The following is a 6,000-nucleotide window of genomic DNA, read 5'->3' on the forward strand; positions in this document are numbered from 1 at the left end:
TCTATATCTAGGTAACTCATATCATCTGTTACACCAGTATTGAAGTAGCTGCTTGCATACTGCTATATTCTATATCTAGGTAACTCCTATCATCTGTTACACCAGTATTGAAGTAGCTGCTTGCATACTGCTATATTCTATATCTAGGTAACTCCTATCATCTGTTACACCAGTATTGAAGTAGCTGCTTGCATACTGCTATATTCTATATCTAGGTAACTCCTATCATCTGTTACACCAGTATTGAAGTAGCTGCTTGCACACTGCTATATTCTATATCTAGGTAACTCATATCATCTGTTACACCAGTATTGAAGTAGCTGCTTGCACACTGCTATATTCTATATTTAGGTAACTCGTATCATCTGTTACACCAGTATTGAAGTAGCTGCTTGCATACTGCTATATTCTATATCTAGGTAACTCATATCATCTGTTACACCAGTATTGAAGTAGCTGCTTGCACACTGCTATAGTCTATATTTAGGTAACTCATATCATCTGTTACACCAGTATTGAAGTAGCTGCTTGCATACTGCTATATTCTATATCTAGGTAACTCATATCATCTGTTACACCAGTATTGAAGTAGCTGCTTGCACACTGCTATAGTCTATATCTAGGTAACTCATATCATCTGTTACACCAGTATTGAAGTAGCTGCTTGCACACTGCTATATTCTATATCTAGGTAACTCATATCATCTGTTACACCAGTATTGAAGTAGCTGCTTGCATACTGCTATATTCTATATCTAGGTAACTCATATCATCTGTTACACCAGTATTGAAGTAGCTGCTTGCACACTGCTATATTCTATATTTAGGTAACTCATATCATCTGTTACACCAGTATTGAAGTAGCTGCTTGCACACTGCTATATTCTATATCTAGGTAACTCATATCATCTGTTACACCAGTATTGAAGTAGCTGCTTGCACACTGCTATATTCTATATTTAGGTAACTCATATCATCTGTTACACCAGTATTGAAGTAGCTGCTTGCACACTGCTATATTCTATATCTAGGTAACTCGTATCATCTGTTACACCAGTATTGAAGTAGCTGCTTGCATACTGCTATATTCTATATCTAGGTAACTCGTATCATCTGTTACACCAGTATTGAAGTAGCTGCTTGCATACTGCTATATTCTATATCTAGGTAACTCATATCATCTGTTACACCAGTATTGAAGTAGCTGCTTGCATACTGCTATATTCTATATCTAGGTAACTCATATCATCTGTTACACCAGTATTGAAGTAGCTGCTTGCATACTGCTATATTCTATATCTAGGTAACTCATATCATCTGTTACACCAGTATTGAAGTAGCTGCTTGCATACTGCTATATTCTATATCTAGGTAACTCATATCATCTGTTACACCAGTATTGAAGTAGCTGCTTGCACACTGCTATATTCTATATTTAGGTAACTCATATCATCTGTTACACCAGTATTGAAGTAGCTGCTTGCACACTGCTATATTCTATATTTAGGTAACTCATATCATCTGTTACACCAGTATTGAAGTAGCTGCTTGCACACTGCTATATTCTATATCTAGGTAACTCGTATCATCTGTGAGGGTACGAGTTCCTCAATCACTCAGACACCGAGCAGATGAAACCAAAATATGGTTTATTTTCCACAGCACGCACAAATAGACAATAAACAGTGGCAAAGGTAAATTGCAGAGTAGAAAGATATTCAGGTAGCAGGCCCAAACAGACAGTCCTTGTATAGTCACAGTCCCAGATCAGTTCCACACAGCAGTGATAGCCGAAACCTGTGTAAATCCACACAACACAGACGCTCCACACCAGAGCTTGGTAGGATGCCCCCTTCCCGGGCAAACGATGTGTTCCACAAGATCCAGTGAAGGGTAGGACCCCTGAGACCGGATTGCGACTAACATACTGAGCTGGCAGGTGTACAAGTCATTTTAAAAACTTCCAATTTCCCACGCTTCTCCATACCATCAGTGGGCTTGCACTCAATCCCTATTGGTGGATTCAAGTCAGGTTTATCCCCCCTCCCAGGTACTGCTGCTGCCCATCTGCTTCTGCCCCCTGCTGGGGTCGGTTCCAGAAAGTCTGGAAGTAGCCAAGATATGCATAGCAGAGTCAACACAAGATATAAAACACAGTCTGATTACATTATGTGGTGGTCACCCCCTGTGGTGGCCGGTTCCACAAAGTCTGCTAGAGCCCAGAGGTTTGCAAAGAATTGTAAACCCCCCTGTGGAGATTGCCCCTCAGCTTCCACCCTCCTGTGATAGCAGGAACAAAAGTATGGTAATGGGACATAACCTTTTGGTGAATTATTTCCTGGGTATTTCCTGGCAGACCATATTAGGGCAAGAGCGATCTGATCTGGAACTACACACACATATAGGGAGTATATAGACATATATGGAGAACAAGAGGGTACCGACGGACTAAAATAGTACATTAATTACTACACCTAATAAAATATAGTAATTACAGATTTACAGTGAGTATGATAACCTCACATTCCTTCCCCTACTATTGTAGTCCCGGTACCAAGCTGTTCTGGAACCAATAACAACCTGGAATAGCGGGATGCAGAGCAGAGAATCTGGGGTTTGGATTTACCACCTGAGTCCCACAGGGTGACATCATACCAAACCCATCTTGTAAAAGGCGGCTGGTTTGCCGAACCAGCAAGGGCATGATTACAGTCTAAGTCATACATTGGAACTAACAAGGGCTGTAGCGATTCCTCTTCTTCGGATTCTGGGTACCCCCCCTCTGCAACATTGTAACCTACTAATACTTTTGCCTCGGGCACAATGGGGCAGGGACCACTTTCCACCTCCCCCTCTTGCCCAAGGAACAGGGGCCAAACAGCAGGCCAATATAGGGGCTCTGGCCCTGGCACTTCCACCACCCCGTCATGTCCTTCCTCCCCCAAACCCAAACTAGGGGCATGGCACATTTCAGTCCAGCATTTGGTCTCAATGTCCAGGGCTGAGGAGGGACCCTCCATCACAAACAATTCCGCTGGTGGCTGCAGGACAGGCTGTGTCAGCTCTGTCCCCTTAAAAGCCAGACGCTCACCTGCAGCTACTTCTGCGCACACCTCCTTCTCCGCGATAGCCTCCTTCCCCAGCTGAGTATGCTGGGCAGCCCGAAACACGACGTCATCTGTGACTGGTGGGCTGGTGGCCTGGATGTTGTCGGATACTCCTCTAACCACGGCGATCTCTTCTTGGACGCAGTCCTCATAGATCCCCTGGCAGCAGGATAATAGCTCTGCATCTCCCACCTCAGCAAAAGGGAAGCAGTAGTGCAGCTCCTCCTGAATAACCTCCTTCACTTTGGGGATAACCTCCCCCTGCAGAGAACACTGAGCAGCTTCCTCCCTAGGATGGGGGAGAAGCAATTGCAAACGGTGCCTTTCATCACGCCCCCTGCGACACTGATCTTGCCATGCTGGGGTATCCAGGAGCCCCCGATCAATCGCCTCTTCCTCTGCCACCACGAAGCACTCCTCCAGACACTGCAATTGTTCCCACACACTCAACTGTGCACCGAAATGGAGAATCCATGCTCGGTAATCAGCAAATGCATTTGTAGGATCTCCCTGATCGTGAAGGATCTGCTGAAGGATTTCCCCGCGAGTGCAGGATCGGATGGGTATCCCTCGCAGCTGACCTTCTGCTATCAGCTCCTCCATACTCATTTCTTCAAGGGCAGTTAGGGGCCCCCCTGACAACGACCCTTCTCTTGCAGTAACAATTAATTCTGTGGCAGACCCCTCGGTTGTCTGCCCAGATTGCAGTAGCCCCCTTCTAGACCTTTCCTCTGGTTCTATCTGGGGCATCAATTTATTCTGGACTTGTCCTTCAGCCTCAGAATATTGTCCTCTTTGTAGCATCTGGGTAACTGTAGCAATCACTTCCTCTGTAAATTCTACAAACTCTGGCTCTCCTAGCAGATTCCAAGAAGTGGCCTCACCTTTACAGTGCAGGAATGCATCCCCCAGGTAACACACTTTGTCCTGTATGCTGGATACTCTCCACCCGCTGACCATCTGCTGAGCGTCTTCCCAGTACTTCCAGATATACTGCATTTTCCTGACAATAAATAACAGATCCGGCTTCCCAGCCTGCCGATACACTGAAGAACCTCCATCCCTGAGCTCCTCTGCTACAGGGGTCTTGAGGCATCGATTTTCTTTCCTTGGAAACATTTTCCCTTTCACAGGACTGACACCTGCTCACTTGCTGAACATCACCTTATTGCATTTTCCGTTTCCTTACATATGGTCTGATCCTCTGTTCTCTGTGCTTTCTGTGCTCGATGGTTGGTGTCTGAATGATCCCACTGTCGCTGCCGCCAAATGTGAGGGTACGAGTTCCTCAATCACTCAGACACCGAGCAGATGAAACCAAAATATGGTTTATTTTCCACAGCACGCACAAATAGACAATAAACAGTGGCAAAGGTAAATTGCAGAGTAGAAAGATATTCAGGTAGCAGGCCCAAACAGACAGTCCTTGTATAGTCACAGTCCCAGATCAGTTCCACACAGCAGTGATAGCCGAAACCTGTGTAAATCCACACAACACAGACGCTCCACACCAGAGCTTGGTAGGATGCCCCCTTCCCGGGCAAACGATGTGTTCCACAAGATCCAGTGAAGGGTAGGACCCCTGAGACCGGATTGCGACTAACATACTGAGCTGGCAGGTGTACAAGTCATTTTAAAAACTTCCAATTTCCCACGCTTCTCCATACCATCAGTGGGCTTGCACTCAATCCCTATTGGTGGATTCAAGTCAGGTTTATCCCCCCTCCCAGGTACTGCTGCTGCCCATCTGCTTCTGCCCCCTGCTGGGGTCGGTTCCAGAAAGTCTGGAAGTAGCCAAGATATGCATAGCAGAGTCAACACAAGATATAAAACACAGTCTGATTACATTATGTGGTGGTCACCCCCTGTGGTGGCCGGTTCCACAAAGTCTGCTAGAGCCCAGAGGTTTGCAAAGAATTGTAAACCCCCCTGTGGAGATTGCCCCTCAGCTTCCACCCTCCTGTGATAGCAGGAACAAAAGTATGGTAATGGGACATAACCTTTTGGTGAATTATTTCCTGGGTATTTCCTGGCAGACCATATTAGGGCAAGAGCGATCTGATCTGGAACTACACACACATATAGGGAGTATATAGACATATATGGAGAACAAGAGGGTACCGACGGACTAAAATAGTACATTAATTACTACACCTAATAAAATATAGTAATTACAGATTTACAGTGAGTATGATAACCTCACATCATCTGTTACACCAGTATTGAAGTAGCTGCTTGCATACTGCTATATTCTATATCTAGGTAACTCATATCATCTGTTACACCAGTATTGAAGTAGCTGCTTGCATACTGCTATATTCTATATCTAGGTAACTCATATCATCTGTTACACCAGTATTGAAGTAGCTGCTTGCATACTGCTATAGTCTATATCTAGGTAACTCATATCATCTGTTACACCAGTATTGAAGTAGCTGCTTGCACACTGCTATATTCTATATCTAGGTAACTCGTATAATCTGTTACACCAGTATTGAAGTAGCTGCTTGCATACTGCTATATTCTATATCTAGGTAACTCGTATCATCTGTTACACCAGTATTGAAGTAGCTGCTTGCATACTGCTATATTCTATATCTAGGTAACTCATATCATCTGTTACACCAGTATTGAAGTAGCTGCTTGCATACTGCTATAGTCTATATCTAGGTAACTCATATCATCTGTTACACCAGTATTGAAGTAGCTGCTTGCACACTGCTATATTCTATATTTTAGGTAACTTACTGTATATCATCTGTTACACCAGTATTGAAGTAGCTGCTTGCACACTGCTATATTCTATATTTTAGGTAACTTACTGTATATCATCTGTTACACCAGTATTGAAGTAGCTGCTTGCACACTGCTATATTCTATATTTAGGTAACTC

The 6,000-nt window shown here is 44.2% G+C and overlaps 1 protein-coding gene across 2 annotated transcripts in view; it reads right to left on the reverse strand.

The window, feature by feature from the left end:
* The window catches only part of NHLH2 (nescient helix-loop-helix 2), a 64,396-nt gene extending 61,168 nt beyond the window's left edge, over positions 1-3,228 (reverse strand). The window contains exon 1 of one of the 2 annotated variants that reach the window (XM_083171449.1): positions 3,092-3,228. The gene's annotated coding sequence lies outside the window, so the exon portion shown is untranslated. The remainder of the gene's footprint in view (positions 1-3,091) is intronic. The other variant, XM_083171450.1, reaches the window with a different exon arrangement.
* Positions 3,229-6,000: the final 2,772 nt, after the last annotated feature.

Source organism: Crinia signifera, chromosome 2 (assembly GCF_055691185.1).
Source record: "Crinia signifera chromosome 2, ASM5569118v1, whole genome shotgun sequence".
Classification (NCBI taxonomy): domain Eukaryota; kingdom Metazoa; phylum Chordata; class Amphibia; order Anura; family Myobatrachidae; genus Crinia; species Crinia signifera.